The 24,447-nt window shown below is 38.4% G+C and overlaps 3 non-coding genes across 3 annotated transcripts; all 3 read right to left on the bottom strand.

The window, feature by feature from the left end:
- Positions 1 to 13,209: 13,209 nt before the first annotated feature.
- Positions 13,210 to 13,328, bottom strand: LOC120035419. Its single transcript, XR_005474178.1, has one exon. It is a non-coding gene; the product is annotated as a 5S ribosomal RNA (ribosomal RNA).
- A 1,158-nt stretch (positions 13,329 to 14,486) lies between these two features.
- LOC120035421 lies at positions 14,487 to 14,605 on the bottom strand. Its single transcript, XR_005474180.1, has one exon. It is a non-coding gene; the product is annotated as a 5S ribosomal RNA (ribosomal RNA).
- A 1,151-nt stretch (positions 14,606 to 15,756) lies between these two features.
- On the bottom strand, positions 15,757 to 15,875 carry LOC120035422. The gene has a single exon (XR_005474181.1). It is a non-coding gene; the product is annotated as a 5S ribosomal RNA (ribosomal RNA).
- Between the last annotated feature and the right edge of the window lie 8,572 nt (positions 15,876 to 24,447).

The raw sequence follows: 24,447 nt of genomic DNA on the forward strand, positions 1-24,447 counted from the left end.
AAATAAAACCTCTACACTCACAATTTTCCCTTCATAATGTCCCAAATTCCTTCTTAGTCTTACAGCGTATCTGGCATGACTAAGAACAAAATTCATCAAATTAAAATTAATAACTTTGCTTTTCCCAGTTAAACCAAAAAGAAACAACCTCCTCCACTCAACCCCAGCAACAATCTCTTCTCCCCACTGTTGTACTAAAATCCCCTTTAAAAACTTATGAAACTCATCTAATCTACTACATTCAACAAATAAGTGCATAAAATTTTCCACCCCCGTACCACAAATATCACATTCTCTTTTAATATCTCTATTTATTTGATGTAAAACCACGTTCGTAAAAATTCTATTATGTTTCATTTTAAAATCATTGTCTTCACATTCTATAGAATTATATTTTACATTTACATTCTTCCATATTGATTTTACATCTATATTTGCAAACACCCTAGACCACACTTTTTCCGAAGCAGGAGTTTTTATCTCTCTTAAAATACATTTTTCATAAACTTTTTTAACTTTCAAACCTGACAAATCATGCTTCTTCCCATTACCTTCATAATATAAAACCGGTAAACCCCTAGCTCTTGTTGCCACCTCTTTATTTATTAAAACACCCCACTCCCCAGGAAGACATCCTAATATTCTCTTATACATGTTCTCCACAGTAGTTCTACTTATTTCATCATTTTCTTCAACCACATTATCAAATATTGCCTGACTTGGAAGGAACCCCGGAATTACCTCATATAAGATGTCCCCAATCTGTCTCATCCCAGCCCTCATAAAATATTTACAAAACAACATCTTATTATTATACTGTATCTTGGGATTTAAAAAAATTGGCTGATTTAAAATATTGTCTAAAATGGTACACTCATAATAAATATTTGGTAAAAACTCCCCCCAAGCCTCAAACACTTCTCTATAAAACAAAGGTATATTACCTAACATTTCCTTTTTCATACACATCAATAAACCATTGTCCCCCATCCTCCCAACCTCCTGCAAATACTCCTTAAAAAATCTTTTCCATCCATAATCTAATTCCCCATATAAATATTTACGTACCATTTTGACTCTAATTGCTGTTTTCCTCACATTTAAATCCACCAACTTCAAGCCCCCCTCCTCATAACCTGCAATCAAAGTTTTAAAAGCTATTTTCACCCCCTTCCCTTCCCATAAAAAATCAACTACAATTTTATTCATTTCAGATAAAACCCATTCTGGCATATCCAAAACATTCATTACATAAATAAAAATTGACATCAACAATGAATTTATGACAACTACTTTCCCTTTTAATTTCAAAGACCTCCCCCTCCACATATTTACCACCTTCCTAACTTTGTTTATAACCCCACTCCATGTCATATCCCTAGCTTCCTGTTCCTTCACCCCTAAAAACACACCTAACACCTTAAAATAATCATTTACCATTTTAAAAGGAAAAATCTCCTCATTAATCTTCCCAACATACATTATTACTGACTTCTCCATATTCACTTTTGCTCCTGAGGCTTTCTCATATACTTTAAAACACTCCATCACCCTTTTAACACTTTCCTCATCTCTAACTGTTATTGTGGTATCGTCTGCATATTGATGAATTAAACTAAAACCTCCTTGCGGAGTCTCTACACAATTTATAAAATGATCTTTTTTAAGGTATGCCGCTAAGGGTTCTACCGATAAAACATACAGTAATGCTGATAAAGGGCACCCCTGTCTCACTGATCTCTCAAGAATAAAAGAATCTGTTAAAACCCCATTACATTTTACCCTACTTTTTGCCTTTCTATATAATAATTTTATCCATCCTATTATTCTATTTCCAAACCCATATTTTTCCAGTACCCTAAACATAAACTCATGTTCCACCCTGTCAAAAGCTTTATTAAAATCTATACTTAAAACAATTCCCCCTCTCTTATCGCTATTCATTTTATTTATCACATCTCTAAGTGTAATGATGGTATCAGCTATGTCTCTTCCAGGCACACTATAATTTTGTGTAGGTGCTATAATATCATTTAAAACCATCTTCATCCTATTCGCCAATATCTTAGCTAAAATCTTATAATCTGAATTTAATAAACTAATTGGCCTATAATTTTCTAATTTCATTTTGCTCCCCTTATTTTTATATAAAACCGATATCAGTCCTGTCACCATGGAGTCTGAAACAGTATTATTATCTTCCATATATTGATACACTTCCATTAAAATCGGTGCTAAAAAACTTTCATACATTTTGTAAAACTCTGCAATTAGTCCATCTACTCCAGGACTTTTATTTATTTGTAATCCCTTAATTGCATCTTTCACTTCATCCACTGTTATCTTCCTATCACATATTTGCTTTTCCTCAACACCAATTTGCACATCCACACTACCTAAAATCTCCTTTACACACTCTTCATCCACCTCCCCTTTCTTAAATAAATCCTTATAAAAATTCTGTACAGTTTCTAATATCTCAACATAATCATTTACCACTTCACCCTTTACATTTTCTATCTCACTAATATATGATTTCGTCTGTTTAGTTTTCTCTAAACCAAGAAAAAAAGACGTACATTTCTCCCCTTCTAAAACATACTTTGCCCTACTTCTAATAGATGCCCCCTTACATTTATCTATTTCACATTTGCTCAATTGTGCCTTTAAATCTAAAAACCTTTCAATATTATAAATAGGATCAATATCACATTTCCTCATTTCTTCATTCAATTTTGCTCTTAAATAATTTTCTTCTCTTGTCATCCTACTCCTTTTCTTCCTTGCATATCTAATACTAAAATCTTTTATTTTTTTCTTAACATTTTCCCACCACTGGCACTTATCATTCCCTTTTTGCTTATCCTCCATTTCATGTTCTATCAAAGATTTAAGTTGTATTCCATATTCCTCATCACCTAGATACCTTGCATTCATACACCACACTCCCCCCCCTTTCCCCTCCCTATCTAACCCCACCGAAAATGTTAACCCAGCATGATCACTAAAAGTTGTAAAAATATACTTAATATCCTTCATAAAATTCCTTAACCCTTCATTTACTAAAACCAGATCTATCCGTGTCTGTTTCAACTCCCCTAAAACCACCTGCCTTCTAGAAAATTCTCTCTTGTACGGATTCTCATCCCTCCATATATCAATCATTCCTTTTTCTATCATCATCTTCTTTAAAACCCCCCTAGATACATCACTTCTAAAAATAGCTCCTCTTGTCATATCCAGTCTATCCATTTTAACATTAAAATCCCCAACTACAATACAGTTTCCCTCACACCATTTTCCTATTTCTAAAAATAAATCTTTGCGCTCTATTTCAGTATTAGGCGCATAAATATTTATAATTCTAAAAACCCTACTCATATATTCAAAATCTACAATTAAAATCCTCCCATTATTATCATTATATATCTGTTTCACATTATCCACCACATCCTTCCTCAATAAAATAGCAACCCCACTTGAATTCCCCCTGCCATTGTTAACAAAAATAAAATCTCTCCATATTTTTTTTACTTCTAAAATACATACATTGTCCCAATGTGTTTCTTGCAGGCATAAAATATCCGAATTCTTCATTTTAACTATTCTTTGAAATTTTTCCATTGTTCTTAAACCATTCGCATTGATTGACATACAATTAACCATTCCAATAAATAATAATAAGAAAATATATTTTCTCATTTTCCTCTACCTTTTGTCATGTTTTCTTCCTTTTTCGTCCTTTTTCACCTCCAACGCCACTTTCCTCTTCCTGTAGCTTACCCTTGCTCTATCAATCTTTTCCATGTCTTCTGAATCTGAAATTGCCTCTAAATCCATCTCTTCCAACCAACTCGAATTCTTCTTTCCTGTGCCTGTTGTGCTGCTTGTATCCATTTGCGTCTCCTGTATAGTTGTCAGCATCCCACTCCCCTCCACTTCACCTCCTTCCGAAGCACCCACATAGCCCGAGGCCCCCCCCAAAAACTGTGAGTCCCCAGTGCCTCCACCCATCCCACTCCCGTCCTCCTCCTGAAAACTCCCTCTTCTTATCTCTGAATCCATACTGCCTCCTATTTCCTCCGTCTTCTGTTCCATCTTTTCCCCTCTTCTTTTCTCCGTCTCTCCTCCCTCCACCACGTCTTCTCCTCCATCGTCTTCTTCTACTCGGGGTGATACATCAGCCTCCACAAAAAGATCCTGGCTCCCCTCCTCATTCACAACCTCTCCACATTTGCACTCGTCAGCTCTCATGCGACATCCTTCGCAAAATGCCCTTTCCTTTCCACCTACACATTCTCTTGCATAATGCCCTTGCTTCCCGCACTTATAACATTTAAATTCAGGGCAGTCCTTCACAATATGCCCAGGCTGAATACAAAGCCTACAAACTCTGACCTGCTTATCATGCATGACTCTAAAGTACTCTCCACCTTCAAGCGTATCAAACTTTGTAGAGTACGGCAGTGATTTCACAGTATCAGTGAATTTGACTTTGCAGTATCTCGTGCCATCTGCTATATCGGTGCCTGGCCAAACTCTCCTCCTGATTTCAGAGACTGCTGATACACCCCAGCTACATAGCTTGCCCAATATAGCACTGTCTTCCATGTATACAGGCAGATTCATGAACGACACCACCACTTCCTTCACATTAATATCTCTCGCCAGTATCTTGGTGTCCTTTATTCGTATTCCATCCATTAGCCGTTCTTTTCCTTTTTCATTCCTCATCGTAACTTCATACTTCTTTTCTCCTTTCATTCGGCATCCCACCACCTCTCCACACACCTCCTTAATTGCTCTTAGTAGTTCCATTGTCGTCACTTTGTCTTCTCCTTCCAACTCAATTGCCACCGTGTATTCTTTTCCATATTTCATTCTTTCTTTATCTTCATTTTTCTTCCGTTGCGCATTTTCGTTGTCCTTTTCCATTCCGTTTGTCGTTGCCATGTTGTCCGTCATAATATATCAAAAAATGGGTCCAAAAAAGGCTCTCCCCCAAGCAGAAAACCTGCAAGGGGGAAGACTAACCAAACTTTAAACTATTCAACTGAAGAAAATAATAAATTATATTGCAAAAACCAATTAATTAACAAAAATAGCTCTCGAGCAAACACTCTCCAGCAAACACTCACTCACAGCTCAGACACTCGCACCTGTCGTCACTTCTCCAATCAGGATGGGCGTATTCAGGCTGGTATGGCCGTAAGCGAAGGGCAAACTCTTGGTACACTATATAAAGGCAATGTGTCGCTCAATCATCGGGAGACAGAGGAATGTCCACGTTGTGACTCAACACACTGAAAAAGCTCAAACCTTGCTTACATTTCCAGGCCATATATTTCACTCTTGGGGGGGGGGGGGGGGGGGGGGCATATCCTATGTTGACACTTATGACAACTTCATGGACTAGGGCCCTATAAAATACGGCACGGAATCCAGACATTCAAACAGAAATTCAACATTATTCAAAAATGTTTTGAACTAAGGAGGAAGTCAACTAAATCCCTTCAACTTGTTAGAAAATGCATTCATTTGCCCAAGTGAATCATAAGACATGAACAAAATGCATCAGTGATTCGTATTTCCTACGCAACTTTCAGAAACGGCACAGGACTGCCCAGTTTCTGTGCGCATGCGTGCGGAGCGCGCGCATGTCTACACTTTGTGTAGCCGTTAGCTTATGAGGCTAATGATATAACCTTCTTCTGGTAGAAAAGGAAAGGCTTCCCCCAAAACCTTCTCAATTAAAAGTTAACTGCAAAGTAGCCTATGCCAGCCTGGCAGAATTATATCATGATTATTTGCATCAATCCAGTGGCCATTTGTTTTGCAAACTCCGCAATAACACGAGCGCTACAACACGAGCGCTACAGCAACACCGCTTAACCAAACTAAGGTCTCTTCCTGGCGCACACTTGCGTTTAAGGGTAACTACAAAAGTGGTCTCCTGATAGGGTTTAAACATTGTCATGGACATCCAATCGTGTTGTTTTTCTATTAATAAAAAAGGTTTATTTTGAGAGCGAAAACCTGCAGAAACAGGGACGAACGGGGAAAAGTAAATGGAGAAAAGGGGGAATTTGGGGGGGGGGGGGGGGGGGGGATCAGGCAAAACATTGAAGGGATTTTACAGGGCCCTAACGGACTACAGACATTGACAGTCTCCTAGCCTAAAAACAAATGCTGAATGTACTGCCTACATTTTGAGGGAAACGCACGGTCCATTATTTGATTTGATCAGGGCAGGGCAGGGAAGCACTAACAAACTGCATTTAGTCCAATAAAAGACATGATATTATTAGGGCGATAAATAAAAGGCAGTTGCTCCACGCATGACACAAGAGAACCCTCTACTGGAGCAAAAAGCTTACAGCACCTGGTATTCCCAGGCGGTCTCCCATCCAAGTACTAACCAGGCCCGACCCTGCTTAGCTTCCGAGATCGGACGAGATCGGGCGTATTTTTTTTTTTTATCTTTTATTATGAAAAAACACATAATATTTACAACATTCAATCAATAATAAAAAAGGATGAACAATTCATCCTTTTACAAAATCAAAAAATAAAAAATAAATAAAATAAAACCTATTAAAAAACACAATCATCCACTAAATCCACTTAATAATGAAATACAAGTTTCCCATTTGACAGAATTTCAATAAAAGTACTCCCCCACACAAACAATTTTTCAAAATTTCCTCCACCGTATCTATATATTATCTCTATATCTCTCTCTAATATGCTCCTAAAAAAACCTTCCACACTCACAATTTTCCCTTCATAATGACCTAAATTTCTTCTTAATCTTATCGCATATCTAGCATGACTTAGTATAAAATTCACCAAATTAAAATTTAAAACTTTACTTTTCCCATTTACACCAAAAAGAAACAACCTCCTCCACTCCACCCCAGTAAAAATCTCTTCTCCCCAATGTTTTACTAAAATCCCCTTTAAAAACTTATGAAACTCATCTAATCTACTACATTCAACAAAAAAGTGCATAAAATTTTCCACCCCCGTACCACAAATATCACATTCTCTTTTAATATCTCTATTTATTTGATGTAAAACCACGTTCGTAAAAATTCTATTATGTTTCATTTTAAAATCATTGTCTTCACATTCTATAGAATTATATTTTACATTTACATTCTTCCATATTGATTTTACATCTATATTTGCAAACACCCTAGACCACACTTTTTCCGAAGCAGGAGTTTTTATCTCTCTTAAAATACATTTTTCATAAACTTTTTTAACTTTCAAACCTGACAAATCATGCTTCTTCCCATTACCTTCATAATATAAAACCGGTAAACCCCTAGCTCTTGTTGCCACCTCTTTATTTATTAAAACACCCCACTCCCCAGGAAGACATCCTAATATTCTCTTATACATGTTCTCCACAGTAGTTCTACTTATTTCATCATTTTCTTCAACCACATTATCAAATATTGCCTGACTTGGAAGGAACCCCGGAATTACCTCATATAAGATGTCCCCAATCTGTCTCATCCCAGCCCTCATAAAATATTTACAAAACAACATCTTATTATTATACTGTATCTTGGGATTTAAAAAATTGGCTGATTTAAAATATTGTCTAAAATGGTACACTCATAATAAATATTTGGTAAAAACTCCCCCCAAGCCTCAAACACTTCTCTATAAAACAAAGGTATATTACCTAACATTTCCTTTTTCATACACATCAATAAACCATTGTCCCCCATCCTCCCAACCTCCTGCAAATACTCCTTAAAAAATCTTTTCCATCCATAATCTAATTCCCCATATAAATATTTACGTACCATTTTGACTCTAATTGCTGTTTTCCTCACATTTAAATCCACCAACTTCAAGCCCCCCTCCTCATAACCTGCAATCAAAGTTTTAAAAGCTATTTTCACCCCCTTCCCTTCCCATAAAAAATCAACTACAATTTTATTCATTTCAGATAAAACCCATTCTGGCATATCCAAAACATTCATTACATAAATAAAATTGACATCAACAATGAATTTATGACAATTACTTTCCCTTTTAATTTCAAAGACCTCCCCCTCCACATATTTACCACCTTCCTAACTTTGTTTATAACCCCACTCCATGTCACATCCCTAGCTTCCTGTTCCTTCACCCCTAAAAACACACCTAACACCTTAAAATAATCATTTACCATTTTTAAAAGGAAAAATCTCCCTCATTAATCTTCCCAACATACATTATTACTGACTTCTCCATATTCACTTTTGCTCCTGAGGCTTTCTCATATACTTTAAAACACTCCATCACCCTTTTAACACTTTCCTCATCTCTAACTGTTATTGTGGTATCGTCTGCATATTGATGAATTAAACTAAAACCTCCTTGCGGAGTCTCTACACAATTTATAAAATGATCTCTTTTTAAGGTATGCCGCTAAGGGTTCTACCGATAAAACATACAGTAATGCTGATAAAGGGCACCCCTGTCTCACTGATCTCTCAAGAATAAAAGAATCTGTTAAAACCCCATTACATTTTACCCTACTTTTTGCCTTTCTATATAATAATTTTATCCATCCTATTATTCTATTTCCAAACCCATATTTTTCCAGTACCCTAAACATAAAATCATGTTCCACCCTGTCAAAAGCTTTATTAAAATCTATACTTAAAACAATTCCCCCTCTCTTATCGCTATTCATTTTATTTATCACATCTCTAAGTGTAATGATGGTATCAGCTATGTCTCTTCCAGGCACACTATAATTTTGTGTAGGTGCTATAATATCATTTAAAACCATCTTCATCCTATTCGCCAATATCTTAGCTAAAATCTTATAATCTGAATTTAATAAACTAATTGGCCTATAATTTTCTAATTTCATTTTGCTCCCCTTATTTTTATATAAAACCGATATCAGTCCTGTCACCATGGAGTCTGAAACAGTATTATTATCTTCCATATATTGATACACTTCCATTAAAATCGGTGCTAAAAAACTTTCATACATTTTGTAAAACTCTGCAATTAGTCCATCTACTCCAGGACTTTTATTTATTTGTAATCCCTTAATTGCATCTTTCACTTCATCCACTGTTATCTTCCTATCACATATTTGCTTTTCCTCAACACCAATTTGCACATCCACACTACCTAAAATCTCCTTTACACACTCTTCATCCACCTCCCCTTTCTTAAATAAATCCTTATAAAAATTCTGTACAGTTTCTAATATCTCAACATAATCATTTACCACTTCACCCTTTACATTTTCTATCTCACTAATATATGATTTCGTCTGTTTAGTTTTCTCTAAACCAAGAAAAAAAGACGTACATTTCTCCCCTTCTAAAACATACTTTGCCCTACTTCTAATAGATGCCCCCTTACATTTATCTATTTCACATTTGCTCAATTGTGCCTTTAAATCTAAAAACCTTTCAATATTATAAATAGGATCACTGTCACACTTCCTCATTTCTTTATCCAATTTAGCCCTCAACTCATTTTCTTCTCTTTTCATCCTACCTCTCTTTTTCCTTGCATATCCTATACTAAAAACTTTAATTTTTTCCTTAACCTTATCCCACCATGAACACTTATCATTCTCTTTCTGCTTATCCTCCATTTCACATGCTATCAAAGATTTAAGTTGTTTCCCATATTCCTCATCTCCCAAATACCCTGCATTCATACACCATATTCCACCCCCTGTTCTTTCCTTATCTAATCCCACTGAAAATGTTAAACCTGCATGATCACTAAAAGTTGTAAAAACATACTTAATATCTTTCATAAAATTCCTTAAACCTTCTTTTACTAAAACCAGATCTATCCTCGTTTGTTTCAAATCCCCTAAAACCACCTGCCTTCTAGAAAATTCTCTTTTTTCTGGATTTTCCTCTCTCCATATATCAATTATTCCTTTTTCTAACATCATCTTCTTTAAAACCCCCCTAGATACATCACTTCTAAAAATAGCTCCTCTTGTCATATCCAGTCTATCCATTTTAACATTAAAATCCCCAACTACAATACAGTTTCCCTCACACCATTTCCCTATTTCTAAAAATAAATCTTTGCGCTCTATTTCAGTATTAGGCGCATAAATATTTATAATTCTAAAAACCATACTCATATATTCAAAATCTACAATTAAAATCCTCCCATTATTATCATTATATATCTGTTTCACATTATCCACCACATCCCTCCTCAATAAAATAGCAACCCCACTTGAATTCCCTCTGCCGTTGTTTACATAAATAAAATCCCTCCATATTTTTTTTTACTTCTAAAACACATACATTATCCCAGTGCGTCTCTTGAATACATAAAATATCTGACTTCTTCATTTTTACTATTCTATTAAATTTTCCCATTGTCCTCAATCCATTTGCATTTATTGACATTATATTTACCATTCTAATAAATAATAAAATGATAAAATATAATTTCATTTTCCTCTACCTGTTATCCAGTTTCTTTCCTCTTCCACCCTTTCTCTCCCCCTCTTCCCGCCGCTTTCCTCTTCCTGTATCCTTCCCTCGTTCTTTCAATCTTTTCTCCATCCTCCGTATCCGATATCTCTTCCAAGTCCATGTTTTCCAGCCAACTCACCCTCTTGACATCCACATCCGTTGTGCTCCCCATATTCATCTCTGTTTCTGCCACCGTCATCGCTGTGCTCCCCGTGCTTGTCTCCATCTCATGTACAGTCGCCTTTGTGCTCCCCGTGCTCATCTCCGCCTCCGTTATTGTCCTCAAACCCAAAACCCTCTCCATTTCTTCACCCCCCGAGGTACTTGATAGTGCTGTGCTTTCCCCCAAAACCTGTGAGTCCCCCGTGCTTCCCCCCAGTCCACTCCCCCCCTCCTCCTGAAACCTCCCTCTTCTTATTTCCGAGTCCATACTGCTCCCAATTTCATTTATCTTCTGGTCCTTCTTCCTTCTTCCTTCCTCCGTCTCTCCACCTTCCACCACGTCTTCTCCACCATCTTCTTCTCCTTCTTGCGACAATACTACTGCTTCCTCTAGTATTGTTTGACTCCCCTCTTCAGCTCGATCCTCTCCACAGTTGCACTCCGCCAATCTCTTTCTACATCCACCACAAAAATTCCTTTCCTTCTCTCCATCACATTCTCTCGCATAGTGTCCTTGATTGCCACACTTAAAACACTTAAATTCCGGGCAGTCTTTCACTATGTGCCCGGGTTGAATGCACAACCGACACACTCTGACCTGTTTGTCATGAATGACTCTGAAATATTCCGCTCCTTCCAACGTCTCAATTCTTGTAGAATAAGGTAATGATGTCACTTTTTCTGTAAACTTGACTTTGCAGAATCGTGTCCCATCAACCACCTCCGTTCCTGGCCAAACTCTCCTTCTTATCTCCGAGACGGCCGCCACTCCCCAGCTACTCAGCTTGCCCAGTATTACACCATCTTCTACGTAAACTGGGAGATTCATAAAGGACACCACCACTTCCTTCACATTAATATCTCTCGCCAGTATCTTGGTGTCCTTTATTCGCTATCCATCCATTAGCCGTTCTTTTCCTTTTTCATTCCTCATTGTAACTTTCATACTTCTTTTCTCCTTTCATTCGGCATCCCACCACCTCTCCACACACCTCCTTAATTGCTCTTAGTAGTTCCATTGTCGTCACTTTGTCTTCTCCTTCCAACTCAATTGCCACCGTAGTATTCTTTTCCATATTTCATCCCTTCTTTATCTTCCTTTTTCTTCCGTTGCGCATTTTCGTTGTCCTTTGTCCATTCCGTTTGTCGTTTCCATGTTGTCCGTCATAATATATCAAAAAATGGATCCAAAAAAAGGCTCTCCCCCAAGCAGAAAACCTGCAAGGGGGAAGACTAACCAAACTTTAAACTATTCAACTGAAGAAAATAATAAATTATATTGCAAAAACCAATTAATTAACAAAAATAGCTCTCGAGCAAACACTCTCCAGCAAACACTCACTCACAGCTCAGACACTCGCACCTGTCGTCACTTCTCCAATCAGGAATGGCGCTATTCAGGCTGGTATGGCCGTAAGCGAAGGGCAAACTCTTGGTACACTATATAAAGGCAATGTGTCGCTCACTCATCGGGAGACAGAGGAATGTCCACGTTGTGACTCAACACACTGAAAAAGCTCAAACCTTGCTTACATTTCCAGGCCATATATTTCACTCTTGGGGGGGGGGGGGGGGGCATATCCTATGTTGACACTTATGACAACTTCATGGACTAGGGCCCTATAAAATACGGCACGGAATCCAGACATTCAAACAGGAATTCAACATTATTCAAAAAAAATTGAACTAAGGAGGAAGTCAACTAAATCCCTTCAACTTGTTAGAAAATGCATTCATTTGCCCAAGTGAATCATAAGACATGAACAAAATGCATCAGTGATTCGTATTTCCACGCAACTTTCAGAAACGGCACAGGACTGCCCAGTTTCTGTGCGCATGCGTGCGGAGCGCGCGCATGTCTACACTTTGTGTAGCCGTTAGCTTATGAGGCTAATGATATAACCTTCTTCTGGTAGAAAAGGAAAGGCTTCCCCCAAAACCTTCTCAATTAAAAGTTAACTGCAAAGTAGCCTATGCCAGCCTGGAAGAATTATATCATGATTATTTGCATCAATCCAGTGGCCATTTGTTTTGCAAACTCCGCAATAACACGAGCGCTACAACACGAGCGCTACAGCAACACCGCTTAACCAAACTAAGGTCTCTTCCTGGCGCACACTTGCGTTTAAGGGTAACTACAAAAGTGGTCTCCTGATAGGGTTTAAACATTGTCATGGACATCCAATCGTGTTGTTTTTCTATTAATAAAAAAGGTTTATTTTGAGAGCGAAAACCTGCAGAAACAGGGACGAACGGGGAAAAGTAAATGGAGAAAAGGGGGAATTTGGGGGGGGGGGGGGGGGGGGGATCAGGCAAAACATTGAAGGGATTTTACAGGGCCCTAACGGACTACAGACATTGACAGTCTCCTAGCCTAAAAACAAATGCTGAATGTACTTCCTACATTTTGAGGGAAACGCACTGTCCATTATTTGATTTGATCAGGGCAGGGCAGGGAAGCACTAACAAACTGCATTTAGTCCAATAAAAGACATGATATTATTAGGGCTGATAAATAAAAGGCAGTTGCTCCACGCATGACACAAGAGAACCCTCTACTGGAGCAAAAAGCTTACAGCACCTGGTATTCCCAGGCGGTCTCCCATCCAAGTACTAACCAGGCCCGACCCTGCTTAGCTTCCGAGATCGGACGAGATCGGGCGTATTCAGGCTGGTATGGCCGTAAGCGAAGGGCAAACTCTTGGTACACTATATAAAGGCAATGTGTCGCTCACTCATCGGGAGACAGAGGAATGTCCACGTTGTGACTCAACACACTGAAAAAGCTCAAACCTTGCTTACATTTCCAGGCCATATATTTCACTCTTGGGGGGGGGGGGGGGGGGGGGGCATATCCTATGTTGACACTTATGACAACTTCATGGACTAGGGCCCTATAAAATACGGCACGGAATCCAGACATTCAAACAGAAATTCAACATTATTCAAAAATGTTTTGAACTAAGGAGGAAGTCAACTAAATCCCTTCAACTTGTTAGAAAATGCATTCATTTGCCCAAGTGAATCATAAGACATGAACAAAATGCATCAGTGATTCGTATTTCCACGCAACTTTCAGAAACGGCACAGGACTGCCCAGTTTCTGTGCGCATGCGTGCGGAGCGCGCGCATGTCTACACTTTGTGTAGCCGTTAGCTTATGAGGCTAATGATATAACCTTCTTCTGGTAGAAAAGGAAAGGCTTCCCCCAAAACCTTCTCAATTAAAAGTTAACTGCAAAGTAGCCTATGCCAGCCTGGCAGAATTATATCATGATTATTTGCATCAATCCAGTGGCCATTTGTTTTGCAAACTCCGCAATAACACGAGCGCTACAACACGAGCGCTACAGCAACACCGCTTAACCAAACTAAGGTCTCTTCCTGGCGCACACTTGCGTTTAAGGGTAACTACAAAAGTGGTCTCCTGATAGGGTTTAAACATTGTCATGGACATCCAATCGTGTTGTTTTTCTATTAATAAAAAAGGTTTATTTTGAGAGCGAAAACCTGCAGAAACAGGGACGAACGGGGAAAAGTAAATGGAGAAAAGGGGGAATTTGGGGGGGGGGGGGGGGGGGGGGGGATCAGGCAAAACATTGAAGGGATTTTACAGGGCCCTAACGGACTACAGACATTGACAGTCTCCTAGCCTAAAAACAAATGCTGAATGTACTGCCTACATTTTGAGGGAAACGCACGGTCCATTATTTGATTTGATCAGGGCAGGGCAGGGAAGCACTAACAAACTGCATTTAGTCCAATAAAAGACATGATATTATTAGGGCGATAAATAAAAGGCAGTTGCTCCACGCATGACACAAGAGAACCCTCTACTGGAGCAAAAAGCTTACAGCACCTGGTATTCCCAGGCGGTCTCCCATCCAAGTACTAACCAGGCCCGACCCTGCTTAGCTTCCGAGATCGGACGAGATCGGGCGTATTCAGGCTGGTATGGCCGTAAGCGAAGGGCAAACTCTTGGTACACTATATAAAGGCAATGTGTCGCTCACTCATCGGGAGACAGAGGAATGTCCACGTTGTGACTCAACACACTGAAAAAGCTCAAACCTTGCTTACATTTCCAGGCCATATATTTCACTCTTGGGGGGGGGGGGGGGGCATATCCTATGTTGACACTTATGACAACTTCATGGACTAGGGCCCTATAAAATACGGCACGGAATCCAGACATTCAAACAGAAATTCAACATTATTCAAAAATGTTTTGAACTAAGGAGGAAGTCAACTAAATCCCTTCAACTTGTTAGAAAATGCATTCATTTGCCCAAGTGAATCATAAGACATGAACAAAATGCATCAGTGATTCGTATTTCCACGCAACTTTCAGAAACGGCACAGGACTGCCCAGTTTCTGTGCGCATGCGTGCGGAGCGCGCGCATGTCTACACTTTGTGTAGCCGTTAGCTTATGAGGCTAATGATATAACCTTCTTCTGGTAGAAAAGGAAAGGCTTCCCCCAAAACCTTCTCAATTAAAAGTTAACTGCAAAGTAGCCTATGCCAGCCTGGCAGAATTATATCATGATTATTTGCATCAATCCAGTGGCCATTTGTTTTGCAAACTCCGCAATAACACGAGCGCTACAACACGAGCGCTACAGCAACACCGCTTAACCAAACTAAGGTCTCTTCCTGGCGCACACTTGCGTTTAAGGGTAACTACAAAAGTGGTCTCCTGATAGGGTTTAAACATTGTCATGGACATCCAATCGTGTTGTTTTTCTATTAATAAAAAAGGTTTATTTTGAGAGCGAAAACCTGCAGAAACAGGGACGAACGGGGAAAAGTAAATGGAGAAAAGGGGGAATTTGGGGGGGGGGGGGGGGGGGGGGATCAGGCAAAACATTGAAGGGATTTTACAGGGCCCTAACGGACTACAGACATTGACAGTCTCCTAGCCTAAAAACAAATGCTGAATGTACTTCCTACATTTTGAGGGAAACGCACTGTCCATTATTTGATTTGATCAGGGCAGGGCAGGGAAGCACTAACAAACTGCATTTAGTCCAATAAAAGACATGATATTATTAGGGCTGATAAATAAAAGGCAGTTGCTCCACGCATGACACAAGAGAACCCTCTACTGGAGCAAAAAGCTTACAGCACCTGGTATTCCCAGGCGGTCTCCCATCCAAGTACTAACCAGGCCCGACCCTGCTTAGCTTCCGAGATCGGACGAGATCGGGCGTATTCAGGCTGGTATGGCCGTAAGCGAAGGGCAAACTCTTGGTACACTATATAAAGGCAATGTGTCGCTCACTCATCGGGAGACAGAGGAATGTCCACGTTGTGACTCAACACACTGAAAAAGCTCAAACCTTGCTTACATTTCCAGGCCATATATTTCACTCTTGGGGGGGGGGGGGGGGCATATCCTATGTTGACACTTATGACAACTTCATGGACTAGGGCCCTATAAAATACGGCACGGAATCCAGACATTCAAACAGAAATTCAACATTATTCAAAAATGTTTTGAACTAAGGAGGAAGTCAACTAAATCCCTTCAACTTGTTAGAAAATGCATTCATTTGCCCAAGTGAATCATAAGACATGAACAAAATGCATCAGTGATTCGTATTTCCACGCAACTTTCAGAAACGGCACAGGACTGCCCAGTTTCTGTGCGCATGCGTGCGGAGCGCGCGCATGTCTACACTTTGTGTAGCCGTTAGCTTATGAGGCTAATGATATAACCTTCTTCTGGTAGAAAAGGAAAGGCTTCCCCCAAAACCTTCTCAATTAAAAGTTAACTGCAAAGTAGCCTATGCCAGCCTGGCAGAATTATATCATGATTATTTGCATCAATCCAGTGGCCATTTGTTTTGCAAACTCCGCAATAACACGAGCGCTACAACACGAGCGCTACAGCAACACCGCTTAACCAAACTAAGGTCTCTTCCTGGCGCACACTTGCGTTTAAGGGTAACTACAAAAGTGGTCTCCTGATAGGGTTTAAACATTGTCATGGACATCCAATCGTGTTGTTTTTCTATTAATAAAAAAGGTTTATTTTGAGAGCGAAAACCTGCAGAAACAGGGACGAACGGGGAAAAGTAAATGGAGAAAAGGGGGAATTTGGGGGGGGGGGGGGGGGGGGGATCAGGCAAAACATTGAAGGGATTTTACAGGGCCCTAACGGACTACAGACATTGACAGTCTCCTAGCCTAAAAACAAATGCTGAATGTACTTCCTACATTTTGAGGGAAACGCACTGTCCATTATTTGATTTGATCAGGGCAGGGCAGGGAAGCACTAACAAACTGCATTTAGTCCAATAAAAGACATGATATTATTAGGGCGATAAATAAAAGGCAGTTGCTCCACGCATGACACAAGAGAACCCTCTACTGGAGCAAAAAGCTTACAGCACCTGGTATTCCCAGGCGGTCTCCCATCCAAGTACTAACCAGGCCCGACCCTGCTTAGCTTCCGAGATCGGACGAGATCGGGCGTATTTTTTTTTTTTATCTTTTATTATGAAAAAACACATAATATTTACAACATTCAATCAATAATAAAAAAGGATGAACAATTCATCCTTTCACAAAATCAAAAAATAAAAAATAAATAAAATAAAACCTATTAAAAAACACAATCATCCACTTAATAATGAAATACAAGTTTCCCATTTGACAGAATTTCAATAAAAGTACTCCCCCACACAAACAATTTTTCAAAATTTCCTCCACCGTATCTATATATTATCTCTATATCTCTCTCTAATATGCTCCTAAAAAAACCTTCCACACTCACAATTTTCCCTTCATAATGACCTAAATTCCTTCTTAATCTTATCGCATATCTAGCATGACTTATTACAAAATTCACCAAATTAATATTTAAAACTTTACTTTTCCCATTTAAACCAAAAAGAAACAACCTCCTCCACTCCACCCCAGTAAAAATCTCTTCTCCCCAATGTTTTACTAAAAGTCCTTTTAAAAACTCATGAAAATCTTTCAACCTACTACATTCAATAAAAAAGTGCATCAAATTTTCCACCCCCGTACCACAAATATCACATTCTCTTTTAATATCCCTATTTATTTGATGCAAAACCACATTTGTAAAAATCCTATTATGTTTCAATTTAAAATCATTGTCTTCACATTCTATAAAATTATATTTTACATTTACATTCTTCCATATTGATTTTACATCCATGTTTGGAAACACCCTAGACCACACTTTCTCCGCAGCAGGACTTTTTATCTCTTTTAAAATACATTTTCTATAAACCATTTTAACTTTTAGACCTGATAAATCATGTTTCTCCCCATTACTTTCATAATATAAAACTGGTAAAGCCCTAGATCTTTTGACCACCTCTTTGTTTATTAAAATCACCCACTCCCCGGGAATACATCCTAATATTTTCTTGTACATATTCTCCACAGTAGTTTTACTTATTTCTTCATCTACTTCAACCACATTGTCATATATAGCCTGAAATGGAAGAAACCCAGGAATTACCTCATATGCTATGTCACCTATCTGCCTCATCCCAGCCCTCATAAAATATTTACAAAACAACATCATATTATTGCACTTTATCTTTGGATTTAAAAATATCGGCTGATTTAAAATATTTTCTAAACTGGTACATTCATAATAAATATTTGGTAAAAACCGCCCCCAAGCCTCAAACACTTCTCTGTAAAACAAAGGTATATTACCTAACATTTCCTTCTTCATACTCATCAATAAACCATTGTCCCCCATCCTCCCAACCTCCTGCAAATACTCTTTAAAAAACCTTTTCCACCCATAATCCAATTCACCAAATAAATATTTCCGTACCATTTTTACTCTAATTGCTGTTTTCCTTACACTTAAATCTACCAACTTCAAACCCCCCTCCTCATAACCTGCAATCAAAGTTTTAAAAGCTATTCTCACCCCCTTCCCTTCCCATAAAAAATCAACTACAATTTTATTCATTTCAGATAAAACCCATTCTGGCATATCTAAAACATTCATTACATAAATAAATATTGACATCAACAATGAATTTATGACAATTACTTTCCCTTTTAATTTCAAAGACCTCCCCCTCCACATATTTACCACCTTTCTAACTTTATTTATTACACCACTCCATGTCAAATCCCTAGCTTCCATTTCTTTCACCCCTAAAAACACTCCTAATACCTTAAAATAATCTTTAACCACTTTAAAAGGAAAATTCCCCTCATTAATCTTCCCAATATACATTACTACTGACTTCTCCATGTTAACCTTTGCACCCGATGCTTGTCCATATACTTTAAAACACTCCATCACCCTTTTTACACTACCCTCATCTCTAACTGTTATAGTGGTATCATCTGCGTATTGATGTATCAAACTAAAACCTCCTTGCGGAGTCTCTACACAATTTATAAGATTATCTCTTTTAAGAAATGCTGCTAAAGGTTCTACCGATAAAACGAATAATAAAGCTGATAAAGGACATCCCTGTCTCACAGATCTCTCAAGAATAAAATAATCGGTTAAAACCCCATTACATTTCACCCTACTTTTTGCCTTCTTATATAATAATTTTATCCATCCTATTATTCTATTACCAAAACCATATTTATCCATTACCCTAAACATAAAATCATGTTCCACCCTATCAAAAGCTTTATTTAAATCTATGCTTAAAACAATTCCCCCCATCTTATCATGATTCATTTTATTTATCACATCTCTAATTGTATTAATTGTATCCGCAATATCTCTACCAGGCACACTATAATTCTGTGTAGGTGCTATAATATCATTTAAAACTTGCTTCATTCTATTTGCCAGTATCTTTGCTAAAATCTTATAATCCGAATTTAATAAACTAATTGGCCTATAATTCTCTAATTTTAATTTACTCCCCTTATTTTTATATAAAATCGTTATCAGCCCTGTCACCATAGATTCAGAAATACTATCATTATCCTCCATATATTGATAAACTTCCAATAAAATAGGTGCTAAAAAACTGGCATATATTTTATAAAACTCTGCAATTATTCCATCTACTCCAGGACTCTTATTTACTTGTAAACCCTTAATCGCATCTTTAACTTCAGTCAATGTTATCTTCCCATCACACATTTGTTTATCCTCTACATTAATTTGCACATCCACACTATCCAATATCTCCTTTACACACCCCTCATCCACCTCCCCTTTCTTAAATAAATCCTTATAAAAATTCTGCACTGTTTCTAAAACCTCTACATAATCATTGACAACTTCACCCTTTATATTTTCGATCTCTCTAATATATGTTCTCCTCTGTTTATTCTTCTCTAAACCAAGAAAAAATGAAGTACATTTCTCCCCCTCCAAAACATACTTTGCCTTACTTCTTATAATTGCACCCTTACACTTATCTATTTCATATTTAGTCAATTGTGCTTTTAATTCCAAAAACTTTCCTATATTATAATTAGGTTCACTGTCACACTTCCTCATTTCTTTATCCAATTTAGCCCTCAACTCATTTTCTTCTCTTTTCATCCTACCTCTCTTTTTCCTTGCATATCCTATACTAAAAACTTTTATTTTTTCCTTAACCTTATCCCACCATGAACACTTATCATTCTCTTTCTGCTTATCCTCCATTTCACATGCTATCAAAGATTTAAGTTGTTTCCCATATTCCTCATCTCCCAAATACCCTGCATTCATACACCATATTCCACCCCCTGTTCTTTCCTTATCTAATCCCACTGAAAATGTTAAACCTGCATGATCACTAAAAGTTGTAAAAACATACTTAATATCTTTCATAAAATTCCTTAAACCTTCTTTTACTAAAACCAGATCTATCCTCGTTTGTTTCAAATCCCCTAAAACCACCTGCCTTCTAGAAAATTCTCTTTTTTCTGGATTTTCCTCTCTCCATATATCAATTATTCCTTTTTCTAACATCATCTTCTTTAAAACCCCCCTAGATACATCACTTCTAAAAATAGCTCCTCTTGTCATATCCAGTCTATCCATTTTAACATTAAAATCCCCAACTACAATACAGTTTCCCTCACACCATTTCCCTATTTCTAAAAATAAATCTTTGCGCTCTATTTCAGTATTAGGCGCATAAATATTTATAATTCTAAAAACCATACTCATATATTCAAAATCTACAATTAAAATCCTCCCATTATTATCATTATATATCTGTTTCACATTATCCACCACATCCTTCCTCAATAAAATAGCAACCCCACTTGAATTCCCTCTGCCATTGTTTACATAAATAAAATCCCTCCATATTTTTTTTACTTCTAAAACACATACGTTATCCCAGTGCGTCTCTTGAATACATAAAATATCTGAATTCTTCATTTTTACTATTCTATTAAATTTTCCCATTGTCCTCAAACCATTTGCATTTATTGACATTATATTAACCATTCTAATAAATAAAAAAATAATAAAATATAATTTCATTATTCTCTACCTGTTATCCAGTTTCTTTCCTCTTCCACCCTTTCTCTCCCCCTCTTCCCCCCGCTTTCCTCTTCCTGTATCCTTCCCTCGTTCTTTCAATCTTTTCTCCATCATCCGTATCCGATATCTCTTCCAAGTCCATGTTTTCCAGCCAACTCCCCTTCTTGACATCCACATCTGTTGTGCTCCCCGTGCTCATCGCCGTCTCTGGTATTGTCATCAACTCCATAACCCCCTCCATTTCTTCACCCCCCGAGCTACTTGTTAGTGCTGTGCTTTCCCCCAAAACCTGTGAGTCCCCCGTGCTTCCCCCCCGTCCACTCCCCCCCTCCTCCTGAAAACTCCCTCTTCTTATTTCTGTGTCCATACTGCTCCCAATTTCATTTATCTTCTGGTCCTTCTTCTTTCTTCCTTCCTCCGTCTCTCCACCTTCCACCACGTCCTCTCCTCCACCTTCTTCTCCTTCTTGCGACAATCCCACTGCTTCCTCATATATTGTTTGACTCCCCTCTTCAGCCCTAACCTCTCCACAGTTGCACTCCGCCAATCTTTTTCTGCATCCACCACAAAAATTCCTTTCCTTCTCTCCATCACATTCTCTCGCATAGTGTCCTTGATTGCCACACTTAAAACACTTAAATTCCGGGCAGTCTTTTACTATGTGCCCGGGTTGAATACACATACGACACACTCTGACCTGTTTGTCATGAATGACTCTGAAATATTCTGCTCCCTCCAACGTCTCAATTCTTGTAGAATAAGGTAATGATGTCACTTTTTCTGTGAACTTGACCTTGCAGAAACGTGTCCCGTCAACCACCTCCGTTCCTGGCCAAACTCTCCTCCTTATCTCCGAGACAGCCGCCACTCCCCAGCTACTCAGCTTGCCCAGTATCACACCATCTTCTACATATACTGGGAGATTCATGAACGACACCACCACTTCCTTCACATTAATATCTCTCGCCAGAATCTTTGTATCCTTTATTCTTAATCCATCCATTAGACGTTCTTTTCCTTTTTCATTTCTCATCGTAATTTCGTACTTCTTCTCCCCTTTCATTCGGCATCCCACCACCTCTCCACACACCTCCTTAATTGCTCTTAATAGTTCCATTGTCGTCACCTTGTCTTCTCCTTCCAACTCAATTGCCACCGTGTATTCCTTGCCATATTTCATTTCTTCTTTATCTTCATTTTTCTTCCGTTGCGCTTTTTCGTTGTCTTTGTCCATTCCGTTTGTCTTTTCCATGTTGTCCGTCATAGTAAAAAAATGAATCCAAAAAACTCTCCCCCAAGCAGAAAAACTGCAAGGGGGAAGACTAACCAAACTTAAAACTATTCAACTGAAGAAAATAATAAATTATATTGCAAAAACCAATTAATTAACAAAAATAGCTCTCGAGCAAACACTCTCCAGCAAACACTCACTCACAGCTCAGACACTCGCACCTGTCGTCACTTCTCCAATCAGGAAATGCGCATTCAGGTAGGTATGGCCGAAAGCGAAGGGCAAACTCTTGGTACACTATATAAAGGCAATGTGTCGCTCACTCATCGGGAGACAGAGGAATGTCCACGTTGTGACTCAACACACTGAAAAAGCTCAAACCTTGCTTACATTTCCAGGCCATATATTTCACTCTTGGGGGGGGGGGGGGGGGGGGGCATATCCTATGTTGACACTTATGACAACTTCATGGACTAGGGCCCTATAAAATACGGCACGGAATCCAGACATTCAAACAGAAATTCAACATTATTCAAAAATGTTTTGAACTAAGGAGGAAGTCAACTAAATCCCTTCAACTTGTTAGAAAATGCATTCATTTGCCCAAGTGAATCATAAGACATGAACAAAATGCATCAGTGATTCGTATTTCCACGCAACTTTCAGAAACGGCACAGGACTGCCCAGTTTCTGTGCGCATGCGTGCGGAGCGCGCGCATGTCTACACTTTGTGTAGCCGTTAGCTTATGAGGCTAATGATATAACCTTCTTCTGGTAGAAAAGGAAAGGCTTCCCCCAAAACCTTCTCAATTAAAAGTTAACTGCAAAGTAGCCTATGCCAGCCTGGCAGAATTATATCATGATTATTTGCATCAATCCAGTGGCCATTTGTTTTGCAAACTCCGCAATAACACGAGCGCTACAACACGAGCGCTACAGCAACACCGCTTAACCAAACTAAGGTCTCTTCCTGGCGCACACTTGCGTTTAAGGGTAACTACAAAAGTGGTCTCCTGATAGGGTTTAAACATTGTCATGGACATCCAATCGTGTTGTTTTTCTATTAATAAAAAAGGTTTATTTTGAGAGCGAAAACCTGCAGAAACAGGGACGAACGGGGAAAAGTAAATGGAGAAAAGGGGGAATTTGGGGGGGGGGGGGGGGGGGGGGTCAGGCAAAACATTGAAGGGATTTTACAGGGCCCTAACGGACTACAGACATTGACAGTCTCCTAGCCTAAAAACAAATGCTGAATGTACTTCCTACATTTTGAGGGAAACGCACTGTCCATTATTTGATTTGATCAGGGCAGGGCAGGGAAGCACTAACAAACTGCATTTAGTCCAATAAAAGACATGATATTATTAGGGCGATAAATAAAAGGCAGTTGCTCCACGCATGACACAAGAGAACCCTCTACTGGAGCAAAAAGCTTACAGCACCTGGTATTCCCAGGCGGTCTCCCATCCAAGTACTAACCAGGCCCGACCCTGCTTAGCTTCCGAGATCGGACGAGATCGGGCGTATTTTTTTTTTTTTTTTTTTTTTTATCTTTTATTATGAAAAAACACATAATATTTACAACATTCAATCAATAATAAAAAAGGATGAACAATTCATCCTTTTACAAAATCAAAAAATAAAAAATAAATAAAATAAAACCTATTAAAAAACACAATCATCCACTAAATCCACTTAATAATGAAATACAAGTTTCCCATTTGACAGAATTTCAATAAAAGTACTCCCCCACACAAACAATTTTTCAAAATTTCCTCCACCGTATCTATATATTATCTCTATATCTCTCTCTAATATGCTCCTAAAAAAACCTTCCACACTCACAATTTTCCCTTCATAATGACCTAAATTTCTTCTTAATCTTATCGCATATCTAGCATGACTTAGTATAAAATTCACCAAATTAAAATTTAAAACTTTACTTTTCCCATTTACACCAAAAAGAAACAACCTCCTCCACTCCACCCCAGTAAAAATCTCTTCTCCCCAATGTTTTACTAAAAGCCCTTTTAAAAACTCGTGAAAGTCTTTCAACCTACTACATTCAATAAAAAAGTGCATCAAATTTTCCACCCCCGTACCACAAATATCGCAT

The sequence above is a fragment of the Salvelinus namaycush genome, unplaced genomic scaffold (genome assembly GCF_016432855.1).
Source record: "Salvelinus namaycush isolate Seneca unplaced genomic scaffold, SaNama_1.0 Scaffold1050, whole genome shotgun sequence".
Taxonomy (NCBI): Eukaryota; Metazoa; Chordata; class Actinopteri; order Salmoniformes; family Salmonidae; genus Salvelinus; species Salvelinus namaycush.